Source organism: Lithobates pipiens, unplaced genomic scaffold, assembly GCF_037356315.1.
Source record: "Lithobates pipiens isolate NorthernLeopardFrog02 unplaced genomic scaffold, aLitPip1_a1.2 Scaffold_11, whole genome shotgun sequence".
In the NCBI taxonomy this organism is placed as follows: Eukaryota; Metazoa; Chordata; class Amphibia; order Anura; family Ranidae; genus Lithobates; species Lithobates pipiens.
The window spans coordinates 12,099,728-12,113,450 of record NW_027507696.1 but is presented as its reverse complement, the minus strand read 5'-3'; positions in this window follow the sequence as shown (position 1 = coordinate 12,113,450).

Below are 13,723 nucleotides of genomic sequence, written 5' to 3'. Positions count from 1 at the left end.
ATTTATGTTTTGTATTTTAAAGGTTGTATCATTGCAACCTGCAGAGGGTGCAACACAGAACTTTCATTTAAAATAGGTTCAAACCGAATATCCCAAAACCTTCCTAATTAGAAAATTAGAAGAGCACCACACCTGCTACTCCTTTTTCCCAATCTAAACACATACTTCACCTTGGTGAAAGTATATCTGCAGGGGCAGCAGTTCCTTTTTTCCCTTTAACATTTTTTTGCATCTTTTTTTCCCGTGCACGGATTTATCTACAGCTTTTTCTCATATTGTAAGTGTGTGATGAAAAAATGATGAGCTGACAATCCTGTGTAGGTAGAATATAATGCTTTCATTATGTTACCACAGATAGAGACTACTTATAGAAGTGGAAGTAGCAGACCCTTTACACAATGTTACATCTGTAGTTAATACATTAGTTGGTTGTTTATTAATTATAACTATTGTGTCCAGTCATTACATGGATGTGCTGCCACCTACTGATAACATGAAGAAGTGATATTCTACTTATTGTTATAGTAAAGATATATTTTCTATCAGTGTGTGTCTTGCACAGTAATACACGGCAGTGTCTTCTATTTTCATGGTGTCCATTTTCAGAGTCAGTTTGTTATTGTTGTTATCTCTGGTGGTTGTGAATCTCCCTTTAACATCATCATGATAGCCTGTGTCCCCACTGCTACCAATATAAGACAGCCATTGTAACTTTCCATCAGAGAACTGTCTGATCCAGTGCATAGTATTGCTACCAAAGGTGAATCCTCCTGAACCCTGACAGGTGAGTGTATGGGAGTTCCCCGGCTTTATCACGGCTGGATCAGACTGGACAAGTTGGTTAGAAGACAGGACACCTGGAAAATATACAGTGACAATAGGAAATAGCATTAGAACTAATACATCCACTCAGATCTATTAGGAGGATTATTTCATCTGAGGGATCCTGTCCTATGAAGTCTCACCTGACAGCCATGATAATGATAGAAAAAGGCTTATTAGGGTCCTCATTATTCCTCTGTATAATCTGTATCTATACACTTCACAAATACCCTGTAAATGTCTTCTCTATCTTTATAGTGTATGAGAGATTCCATGATAGGAAGTGATGTCATGTCATTTGCATAGTATACAGAATATCTATATGTGTCACAACATACAGTCAGGTACAAATAATAATTCATGATTGTTTGACTTTCATCTCAATTTTTCAGACCAACAAAGACTTTGCAGTAATAAAACAATATTAAAGTGAAATACACGGATGAAATACATATATGTATACAGATTACCTGCCACAGGATTTCTGGCTCTGCCCATCCAGTCTTGTGATTACACACATGTTCATGCTGCCCAGCCACACAAGTCACACCCAGATTTTTTGGTCCAGCAGTTTATATTTTTGGTTCATCTCTCCCTCCACCTCTGGGGTCATCATTAGACAATCATTCAGTGTCATCACCTCCGACCCAGGATGACGTTCAGTGACCACCCTGAGTAGGTGAGGGGTATGAATTACTGCCCATATATGACAATTCCTCTGACAGGTAATACAACAAACATATTCAGATTGGAGTGTGTGCAGATTGGACTGTGTAATAATTGTAAAGACTTTATCCAGTAATGCAGAGTAAAGAACAGGGATAATATAGAAAGTCTATTAATCATTATCAGCATAGGCATCACCAGGGGGTGGCTATCGAGGCTGTAGCCCCAAATCTGGAGCCCATAGCCCCGAGTCTCCCCCTTTCTTCCCTCTGTGTTTCTCTCTCTCTCTTTTGGTTTTTCCACTTCCTGCTCTTCTCTTCTGGCATCACTCTCGCTACGCTACCCACATCTACTCCTCCTCCCCACCTCCCTCGATTGGATGTAGTCTGCCTCGATGGGCAGGGCCCGCCAGGGTCATTCATTTCTAAGACATCAGCGGCCCCGGCAATGCAGAGTCTTCTGTTGCCTGGTCACCGATTGCGCATCACGTGCGCATCATTTTCTGGGGTCCACTACCCAGACCTCATGGCCCTCCTGGCCTGGGGCCTGTGTCCCATGGATCAGCGCCTCGGGGCCGGCTGGCTCGAGGCTTCGCAACTGAGAGTGTAGGCCCAGGAATGTTTTGGGGCCTGCTGATCCAGGGCTGGTCCTGTGCTGTCTCGCCTGCGGGGAGAAGCCGAGAAAGCTGGAGGATCCAGAAGAGGACTTTTCCAATGGAGGACCAAGCGCAAGGCTGGTGTCTCTGGAGGAGCCTGGGAACTCAGTTTGAGGATGCAACCAGGATCAATATCCGTACAGTATCGCCGGGTTGGCTGAAAGAATCTGGTACTGTATGGTAGTTCTTCCTAAAACTCTTAAAAATCTCCAAGTTCAATTGTCAAGTCTGTGGCAGAGACTTTGTTGAGCATCTCATCGGCTGCTAGGTCAAGTGAGAGGGGCCTATCCGGTGACTGCTGGATCCAGTCTGGGGAGCCGTTTGTCCTCTGGATCTGACTAATACCAGTAACTCGCAGTTACTAGGTGCCTGAACTCCCGTTATCCTCTACCCCTATATTGAAGGACTGTGTCTTGTGTCTTTGGTGTTATCCCTAAATAAATCTTCAAAAGAGGACCACATGTCTGATCTATCATCATTTGGGCTACTTTCCAAAGGGACCCCCTAGGATGAAGAGGCGAGCAGAAGAGTTAAAGGTAAAACCAGCAGCTCCTTCAGGGGTTAGTGCTACACTAAAATGCCATTTTAGTCCTAAGACTAAAATTAACACTGCACTGGAGGAGGGCTATGACCTGCAGTGCACTGTAAAATGTGGGTGTGGCCAACCGTTTAGCAGTGGGAGGGGCTTAATGGATGTGGTTAAACAAAACTCAGGCTTCCTTGTACTAATAAAAAATACCTTGATTGCTTTGTCTGAGCCTTAAAGAAGAACTCCATTAAAATAGTCAGGGACTGCACAGCAACGAGCAACTGGTGAGACAATGAAGACTTTGATGAGAAGTATACAATGTACAGTATTGTGTATTAAGTTCAGGAGTGTGTAAGGCAGAGCACAGGGGTTGGGGAGTGCTGCAGTCAGTGTCTGGTTTAGGATACATAACAGAATGCAGGGGTCAGGGTGTGTAATGCAATGTGTTCAAGAGGAGTATGCAATGCAGAGAGGGTTGTAGTCAGTGCTTAGTGTAGAAGTACCTGATCCACAGAGAGAATGATCCAGAAGTACATAATGCACAGAATGCAGGGGACAGGAGTATGTAATTCACAGAATGCAGGGGGCAGGAGTATGTAATTCACAGAATGCAGGGGGCAACAATATGTATTGTACAGAATGCAGGGGGTAAGAGTGTGTAATGTACAAAATGCAGGGGGCAGGAGTGTGTAATGCACAGAATACAGATGGCAGGTAATTATTATGCATGGTAATGCATTATAAGAATCAGGAGTACAAAACAAAAAGAGTGCAGGAACCCAGGGGTATGCAACGCACAATGTAGGAATACAATAAGGAAAAGGCAAAATTCCACACACAAGCAATACTGTCTCCCACATTACCCTTTCAGCATAAAAATCATACTCCTTCCCCTCAAAAAAAAAAAAAATATATATATATAAAGTACAAATTTGCACAGTAACCCCCTCAGCACAAATCCTCTCTCCCCTTCCCAGAACATATCCTCCCATGAAAATTGTCTTCCCCCTTTCTCAGCACAAGTCCTCCTCCACCCTCCCTATATCCCCAGCCCCAGCACAATTCCCCCTTCTTCCCTATTCTAGCACTTATCCCCATCCCTGAGTTCCCCCTCACAGCATAAATCCTCTCTCCCCCAATCCCCCTTCCCAGCACAACAAATTCCCCCACATCTCTTCTTCCAGAAAAAATTCTTTCCTCCCCTCAAGCGCAAATCCCACCCTCTCCCCAACACATGGCCGAATGTTGGGAGTCAACGGCCAGTAAAAAAAAATGCTGATGTTCTGCCCGTGTGTATGTCGGTCTGTCTGACAGTAGTCGACTGTTTGGCTGGCTTCTGTCAAACGTGAATGCTGGAAAACCAGCAGCTGACTGACTCCTGTTCAGTGCTCTCAGCCAATGCCAGAGAGTGCTGATCGGTAGACATGTGCACTGACAAAAAATTTTTTTTTTTTTGGGGAAATTTGAAAATTCGTAATTCGGAAATTAAACAATTCAAAAGTCTGAACAAAATAAAGAAAATCAGTAAAATTAAAAATAATAACTAACGATTAAATTATAGGTATTGGAATTCCCTTTCAAATTTGGCTGTGTATATAACGAATACAAATTTATCTGAAGTTACGAATTATCTGTAATAACGTATGCCGCATTTAAACAAATGAAATGGAACAACTTAATAATAAATAATAAAAAGGATTTACTATTATGGTTATTTATTATTAGATAGTTACGTTCCATTCGTTTTAGGGCTGCAACTAATGATTATTTTCATAATCGATTAGTTGGCTGATTATTGTTTTGATTAATCGATTAATCGGTTAATAACCTTAAAAAAAAAAAAGCGGGTCAAATTGATGTTCATTTTTAACCACAGCGACAGGAAAAATTTGGAAATAATAGAAAATTTCTCGGTCAATGGAGTTTTCAGACAGTGTATGTGGTTTTTGTTCAGAAATGAAGTGAAAATTTCAAACAAAATTCTTTCATTCAACGAATGTACAAAGATTTTTCATCTGAATATTCTCACCTAAAAATTGATCCGTGAGCCAGCATAAGGCTCGGTACACACCTATGCAGTTTTTGCTTTTGATCTGTTTCTGCAGTGCTTTTTGCTGTGCTTTTTGCACACATGATTTTACTGCAATTTGCGTTTTTTGCATTTTTTTTGGGCAGATTAAAAAACACAAATTGCTAGAAAAATGCATTACACTCTTTTCTGCAGCTTCTCCATTGAAGTATATTGAACCACAAAAGCACAGTTTTGCGTTAAAAGTCCCTGACCCTCTCCAAATATGCAGCGGCTGAAAAAAGCACAGATATGAACGTGTCCCATAGGAAACCATGTAAATGAACTGTAGTGCATTTCTGCAAAAAGCACCAATAAACATATAGATGTGAACCAGGCCTAAGATGTTTAGTAACATAATGGGGTTAAAAAGACAAAAATTAGCCCTTTTAGTACAAAAAAATCTAATAACTACTGGAAGGGGTTAATTTTTTTACTGTAGAACTGTGAAAGTAATATTTACAGTAGTGATTATATTTTTTAACTATAAAGGGCTCATTTTAGTTTTTTTTAACCCCATTATGTTACTGGCCAATTAATCGATTATGAAAATAGTAATCGATTAATTTCATAATCGATTAGTTGTCGATTAATTGATTTGTTGTTTCAGCCCTAATTCGTTTAGATACGGAATTCGTTATTTCAGATAATTTGTAACTTCGGATAAATTCGTACTCATTACGTTCACTAACAGTCAAATTTGAAAGGGAATTCCCATAACTATCATTTAAGATTTATTATTTCAGATTTTCGGGTTTTCAAATCTTCAAATTTTCATTCTTTGGAATTTTCACATTTTCATTCTTATTTTTGTATTTTCGAATTTTCTAAATTTCTTATTTCCGAAATTTGCTAAAAAACAAATTCAGAACAAAACAAATTGCACATGTCTACTGATCGGAGTGTTCTGGTGGGGGGGGGGACATCCCCCTGTCAGAACACAACAGTACAGTGGAAGGAGATCGCTGAACTAACCTCACATAGTTAGTACAGTGTCCCTGACCGGAGCTGACAGTTTTTTTTTCCGTTAAAACACGCTGGGTTGAACATAAAAAAAAAATCGAATAGTGTGTTGTACATAGCTGAAAACACCACATGACCCTGCCTGTGTAATCCCCTGTAGAGTACTGAGCCCTAATGCAAGCAGTGAGCTGGCTGTTGTGCAGAATTATGAAAATATAAAAGTGCATTGATGGGTGGATGGAAGTCTGGTTGAGTAGGCATTCCTAGGCAAACTGCATTTGCTTAACCACTTGCTTACTGGGCACTTAAACCCCCCTCCTGCCCAGACCAATTTTCAGCTTTCAGTGCTCTCACACTTTGAATGACAATTACTCAGTCATGCAACACTGTACCCAAATGAATTTTTTGTCCTTTTTTTCCCACAAATAGAGCTTTCTTTTGGTGGTATTTGATCACCTCTGGGGTTTTTATTTTTTGCGCTATAAATGAAAAAGACCGAAAATTTCGAAAAAAAAACGCATATTTCTTTGTTTCTGTGATAAAATTATGCAAATTATAAATTTTTCTTCATAAATTTTGGTCACAATTTATACTGCTACATATTTTTGGTAAAAATAACCCAAATTAGTGGATATTATTTTGTCTTTGTGAAAGTTAGAGAGTCTACAAGCTGTGGTGCGAATCGCACAAAATTGATCACATCTGATGTACTGGTGGCCGATCTCGCTTCTTGTGACCCGAACAAGTCAGGAAAGTACAAATACCCCCCAAATTACCCCTTTTTGGAAAGTAGACATTCCAAGGTATTTAGTAAGAGGCATGGTGAGGTTTTTGATGTTGTCATTTTTTTCCCACAATTCTTTGCAAAATGAAGATTTTTCATTTTTTTTTTTCTCCACAAAATTGTCATTGTAATAGGTTATTTCTCTCACGTGGCATGTGTATACCACAAATGACACCCCCCAAAAAATTCTGCTACTCCTCCTGAGTATTACAATACCACATGTGTGAGACTTTTCCACAGCCTGGCCACATAGAGAGGCCCAACATGCAGGGAGCGCCATCATGTGTTCTAGGAACATAAATTACACATCTAACTTGTTGACTACCTATTACACTTTTGAAATACCAGGACAATGACACATGACACTGATGACAGATGGCACTGATACGTGGCAATGATGACACGTGGCACTGATGACAGATGGCACTGATACGTGGCAATGATGACACTTATACGTGGCACTGATGACAGATGACACTAATACGTGGCACTGATGACACGTGGCACTAATACGTGGCACTAATACGTGGCACCATGGACAGATGGCACTAATACGTGGCACCGATGACACGTGACACTGATGACAGATGGCACTGATAAGTGGCATTGATGACACTGACAACAGGTGGCACTGATGACAAATGGCACTGATACGTGGCACTGGGGACAGATGGCACTGGGGCAGGATGGCACTTTTTTTTTTTACACTTTTTTTTTTTTTCTCTCTGTGCACTGACGGCTGCTGCAGCCGTTCATCTCTCCCCTCTCACACGCTGTCTGTGTGAGGAGGGAGAGCGACGCTGAGAGATGATCTCATATGTTTACATATGAGATCATCTCCCATTGGACACGCCGATCACGCTGTAAACGGCCGCTGTGATTGGCCATTTACAGTGATCTGTGTTTGCCTGTCCCCAGGGGACACGGCGAACACAGAACTTCCGTGATGCGCGCCCGCGGCGGCGCGCATTGTGGAAGTAAACAATAGGCCGTCCAGGGACGGCCAATTGCAGGAAAGCGCCTGTTCTAAGGCCGTAAATCGGCTATAGGGCGGGCGCGAGGTGGTTAAAGGCTACACTAGGTAACACCAACATGTGATAATGAACTTCATGAGGACAGTAAGGCTGGGGAGGAAAGAATATTTGATGCTGGATGTCCTCCAGCTAGGGAATGGGGTGGGCTTTATCTGACTTGCTGCATCTTCTAATGCTCAATGTAAGAAGCTCACAGTGTCCAGTACAATCAGAGTAAGCAAGTTCAGTACAAGAAAGGAGACAGGATAACTGTGTAAGATACTGAAGGGAAGGGTGGAATTCAGGTGACGCTTTACCTCTTGGAATTCATATATCATATTGCATACCTCCTAACCGTCCCAGATTCCATGGGACTGTCCCAGAACTTGATATAAGTCCTGGCATCCTGGCAAATAAAGGCTTTGTCGTGGATTGGAGCCAAGTGCTGGAACAAGTCCAACGCTTGGTTCCAGTGGCTTGGCCGCGAGCATGCAGTAGCACAAGCACCAGTAACAACCTCCCTGCGGCGTGTGCAAGGTATCTGGTGTCCCACATGCCACAAGCATAGCTGTGTAAATGTGACAGGCAGCCGGTGGTGAGAGGTGCCACCTACCTCACACACACAGCTCACAGTGGCTTGTGGCTGAAACCGCCTCCTCCTCCTTGGCTGTGATGTTTTCCTGCACACAGAAAGGAGGGGGAGGTGGGGAAGAGTCATGGCAGGGGCGGACATCTATGAAGTTCCAGGTAGGACCCGCTGGTCTCACTTGACCAGCCAGCTCCCTCGCTCTCTTACCTCTCACCTTCTTTTCCATGAGCACCGCCCATTGACCGCTGGAGCTACCTGCTTTAAAGGTGCCATGTGACCGTGGCAGGGAGGCAGTCATCGGGGAATGTACTGAATAAAGGGGGGAGATTAGGGGCTCTAAGGGTAAAAGGGGGTAGACTGGGGGGTTATGGCAGGTGCAGCACTATGAAGTGCCTTATGCGCTGTGGCATTAGAAGAAATTTAATCTCTGACCTATTAGTACAAACAGGACTATCTCTTACTTTATAATTCCTCTAGCACCGTTCTATGGAAGCAGTAGGTTTAAAGAGCACACCAAACCACTATGATATCTTCTTTATTAACTTCAGCTTTTCTTCATATATAACACTGACAATTTAGCAGCAGGCAGTGCATGTACAAAACATGTGTTGAATAAAGTATAACAAATGGCGGTTCAGCTGTTCAATCTTGTCATTCTACAGAAAATGGTAGATATATTTCTCTCTTCAGTATCTGTACTTTCACTTTAATTACTTTAGACACTTTATGATCTCTCTGAGAGGTATATCTGAGGCTCAAGAAATAGTGATGTTTGCTTGTTTGTTTGTCGGAACTACAAGTGAACACATAACTAGTTCAGTATACAGTTCTAATCACATTATTTAACAATAACAATAATAATAATAATAATAAATTATTTAACAATATTAACATATATAACTGTGTAAATACCTATTTTGGCCACTTGGTTCCATAAAACTGAACTCTGTTGGATCTTTAATCTGTGCAGATTCTCTCTCTCTGGTGTAGTGGGTTCTAGCCATGTTCTGGGCAATTTTGCAGACAAAAATAATAGGTGTAAGGCTGGCTGTGATTGGCCAAGACTATTGATCAGTGTGAGATTGGCTGTGATTGGCCAAAACTCCTGAGCGTCACAAAGGTTTAACTTTGTGCTTTATGGTTTCAATTCTGCTGTGTCTTTGAGCTTACCTTTTACTGTCATACAATGAATCTTAAAAGGCATATGTTTCCTGTTTGCTTCTGTGAACACAATATACAACTTTTATATGACATTTGTGTATAAGGTCACAGTAAATAACTCTGTTTTTATCTCTCACTTGTGAGCATATAGACTGTATGAAGGTTATTAGCAGGTCCATCTGTATATGCATTTAAGTCACATTAGCAACCTAGGACAGGTTTTAGCTGGCCAGCTACAGGGGTTGCTAGGAGGAGGAATAGGGGGAGGGGGGATTTTGGTTAAGAGAAGAAATGGAGGGATTTGACCCCTGTACCCTGCCCTACTGACTCTGTTTTCCATCCTGCAGTTCCCTGCCCTACTGACCCCGTCTTCTATTCTGTTGACCCATGTACTCTGATCTACTGACTTCTGTCCTCTATCCTTCTGACCCTTGTACTGTGCCCTACTGAATACTGTCTTCCATCCTGCTAACCCTTGTACCCTGCCCTATTGGCTCCCTGTCTTCTGTCCTGCTGACCCCTTTACCCTGCCCTACTAACTCCCTGTCCTCCATCCTGCTGACCCCTGTACCCTGCCCTACTGATGCCCTACTGATCCCCTATCCTCTGTCCTGCTGATCCCTGTCCTCTGTCCTTGTAACCCCTCTTTTCTACCCCGCTGACCCCCAAACACTGCCTTGCAGACCTTTCTCTGCAATGCTGATTCCTGTCCTCCACTCTGCTGACTCTCCCCTGATAACCCCTGCTCTCAATCCAGCTGATCCCTATCTGGCTTTTGTTTTAACAACACTCCTTAATCCCCTCCCACTGTAATTAGTTTGGCCACACCTACATTTTGCTTTGGTACACTACACGTGCTGCTAATCACTCTCTCCCTCAAGTGTCCCTCATTCTCACATTTAAAAGTTGCGCTTTATGTATTATATTATTATATACACTTTTTAAATGTGTATTCCATGGATATATAGTGAACTAATGTCTTACCTTTCTTTGATTCTGTTAAATCTGTGTAATTCAGAGATAATAATTCTTCCTACAATCACTTACCTAGTAGAATAGAAATAGAATTCATATAGAAAGTGTTCTGTAGTCACCCTATGCCTGGACACTGGCACATATTCATCATCAGTCCGTAATAATGTTATATCCAGGTTGTGGGATGGTTCCAGAAGTACAGAGTGTGGTATAAATAAGGGATATGAAGATCCTCTATCACTGGAGGGACGAAAACACATTGAGAACCTGACATCTAGAGGAGATATTACTGCAGACCAAATCCTCCCGTCATGATCAAATGTCAAGACCAATGATAGTCCAATGATTGGCCACCATCTTTCCACCTCCTAAATACACACTTATTGGCCAATAAGACTGCCCATCATAACAACAGCGCCTTCGAAATATGTGGAGTTGGGGCTTAGTGACAATCACAATCATTACCCAGATGAAGTGTCAGAGCATTGACTCTAAATAATATAAAAAAAAAAATCCAAGGCAAAACAATGCATGAACATTTTTTGTTAAAGGATAGCATTGCATCCGTGATCAGTGCAGAGAAGCCCTGCAGCTTTCAGCCTGTACCTTCATATGGGATGTCTGTTTGAAAGCCGCAGGGCTTGGGAAAGAACTACGAGAGCGCTCATCAGCACCCTCTTAGTTCATTCAGAACTACAAGCTGTCAGCCACAGTAGGTGATGGTACTTATAGTTCATTCATCCATATGAAATTGTGAATAAATGACACCGTGTGGGCAGTGCCCCGCACGGCCATGCTCTTTTTAACCACTTCAGCCCTGGAAGGAGTTTTCCCCTTAATGACCAGGCCATTTTTTGTGATATGGCTCTGCATTATTCTAGCTGACAATTGTGCGGTCGTGTACCCAAATAAAATTGATGTCTTTTTCTACAAATAGAGCTTTCTCTTGGTGGTATTTTATCACCTCTGCGGTTTTTATTTTTTGCTCTATAACCCTCTCATGACTAAGCCTATTTCTGACATTTGGTGTTTACAAGTTAAAATCCCTATTTTTCAGGGACGCTCAAGGGGTTAACTGTGTTCCCTCATGGTGTTTCTAACTATGTGGGGGGATAGGCTGCTGGAGACAACACACAGATCTGTCTTTCTGCATAGTAGAAAGACAAGATAGGTAGTAGGTCTGCGAGAGGTCTGCGAGTGCACATAGGTCTGCGAGTGGTCTGCAAGTGCGTAAGTCTGCGAATGTACATAGGTCTGCGGGTGGTCTGCGAGTGGTCTGCGAGTGCACGTAGGTCTGCAAGAGGTCTGCGAGTGCATGTAAGTCTGCGAGAGGTCTGCGAGTGCACATAGGTCTGCGAGTGCACGTAGGTCTGCGAGTACCAGTGTATTGCGTTGTTGAGTACCTGTGTATTGTCTTGAGTATTAGTGTCAGGAAGCTAGTTGTTAGGTAATATGGACAGGGTATAATCCCAAATCCTCATAAAATTTAATAGGTACGATGCCGATGGGTGTGGAGAGGCAACTTGTTGTACATCTTGCGGCATGTTTGCGTTCCTTGATCATCCAATCAAGGGTGAATAATGCTGTGCAAAATGTAAGCGCATTGTTTCCCTGGAAGCCCAGGTTCTGAATCTGGGGAAACAACTGTCAGCACTGAGAAGTCCCTCCATACTAAAGGTGAGCCATGAATATACATGGCAGGGGTCGGCAAAGGCCAGCACAGAGGTGGGTGGAGACAAAGAGGTGAAGGCACTAGCAAAGAGTAGATGGGTGACAGTCAGGAAGGGTAGAGGGGCAAGTGCCAGGGAGGCTGATCCAGGGCTGGAGCATCCCAATAAGTACGCTCCATTAAGTGACATTGGTGATCCCAGTGGGGGACCAGCACTGCTGGAGCTGAGGGACTCTCCTAGCTGCCAGTGGAAGAACTCCTCCAGTGAAAGTGGGGGGGAAGTGAAGGGAAAGGATAGACAGATTCTAGTGGTAGGGGACTCAATTCTTAGGACAGAGAGGCCAATCTGTAACAAAGACCTAAAGCGTTGAACAGTGTGTTGTCTGCCAGGCGCTTGGGTTCGACACATCACGGATCTGGTGGACAGATTACTGGGAGTGGCTGGGGAAGACCAAGCTGTCATGGTGCACGTAGGCACCAATGACAAAGTCAGTGGTAGATGGAGTGTCCTAAAGAACGATTTTAGGGACTTAGGAGCTAAATTGAGGAAAAGGACCTCCAAGGTAGTATTCTCAGGAATACTACCAGTACATCGAGCCACACCAGAAAGGCAGAGGGAGATTTGGGAAGTAAACAAGTGGCTGAAGAGCTGGTGTAGTAAGGAGGGGTTTGGGTTCCTGGAGGACTGGGCAGACTTCTCAGTCGATAACTGGTACTATGGAAGGGACGGACTGCAACTAAATGAGGAGGGTGCAGATCAGCTGGGAATGAAGATGGCCAAAAAGTTAGAAGGGTTTTTAAACTAGGCAATGGGGGGAGGATGCAGAGGTAAAGATAGTAAGCATGGAACATATTCCAGAGGGTAGTTGTGGGGGCATTGATGGTAGGTTGACCAAAGTACATAAACCCAAGGTAAGTATAGTAGCAAGTCCTAGTTTCAATCTCGGAACACCCAATAAGAGGATAATATGCGACTGGTCTACACTACATGGCATGTTCACCAATGCCAGGGGTCTGGCGGACAATACGAGTGACCTAGAGACACTATTGTACAATGAGGATTTGGATTTTGTGGGAATTTCAGAGACCTGGTTCAACAGCTCTCTTGATTGGCTGGTAAACATTCAAAGGTATACCCTTTATCACAAGGATATAGAGGGTAAAAAAGGGGGATGGGTATGCCTATAAATCAAGAATAATGTACAAGTAAATGTGAGAGATGACATCACTAAGGGTGCTAGGGAGGAGGTGGAATCTTTATGGGTAGAGCTCCAAAGGGATGAAGCTAAGGGGAAAATAATACTGGGAGTATGTAGGCCCCCTAACCTGAGGGAGGAAGGGGAGACTGATCTGCTATCACAATTTAGATTAGCAGCAAGGATGGGAAGTGTTATCATAATGGGGGATTTTAATTATCCAGACATAGACTGGGCAGAGGGAACCGTGCATTCATCTAAGGCTCGCGAGTTCCTAAATGTCTTCCACGACAATTTTATGGGTAAGATGGTAGACGCACCAGCTAGAAATAAAGCGTTACTGGATCTAATGATTACCAACAATACAAACCTGATCACGGATGTGGAAATACGGGGCAATTTAGGAAACAGCGACCACAGGTCAATTGGCTTCTCTAAATAACACAAATAGGAAACATAAGGAGAATACAAAGACACTGAATTTCAAAAGACCCAACTTCCCTAAACTACGAACCTTACTAGAAGGCATAAAATGGGATAAAATCTTTGGAACAAAGAACGTGGAGGAGAGATGGGTTTGCTTTAAGAACATATTAAATAAGGGCATTAGCAAATGCATCCCATTGGGTAATA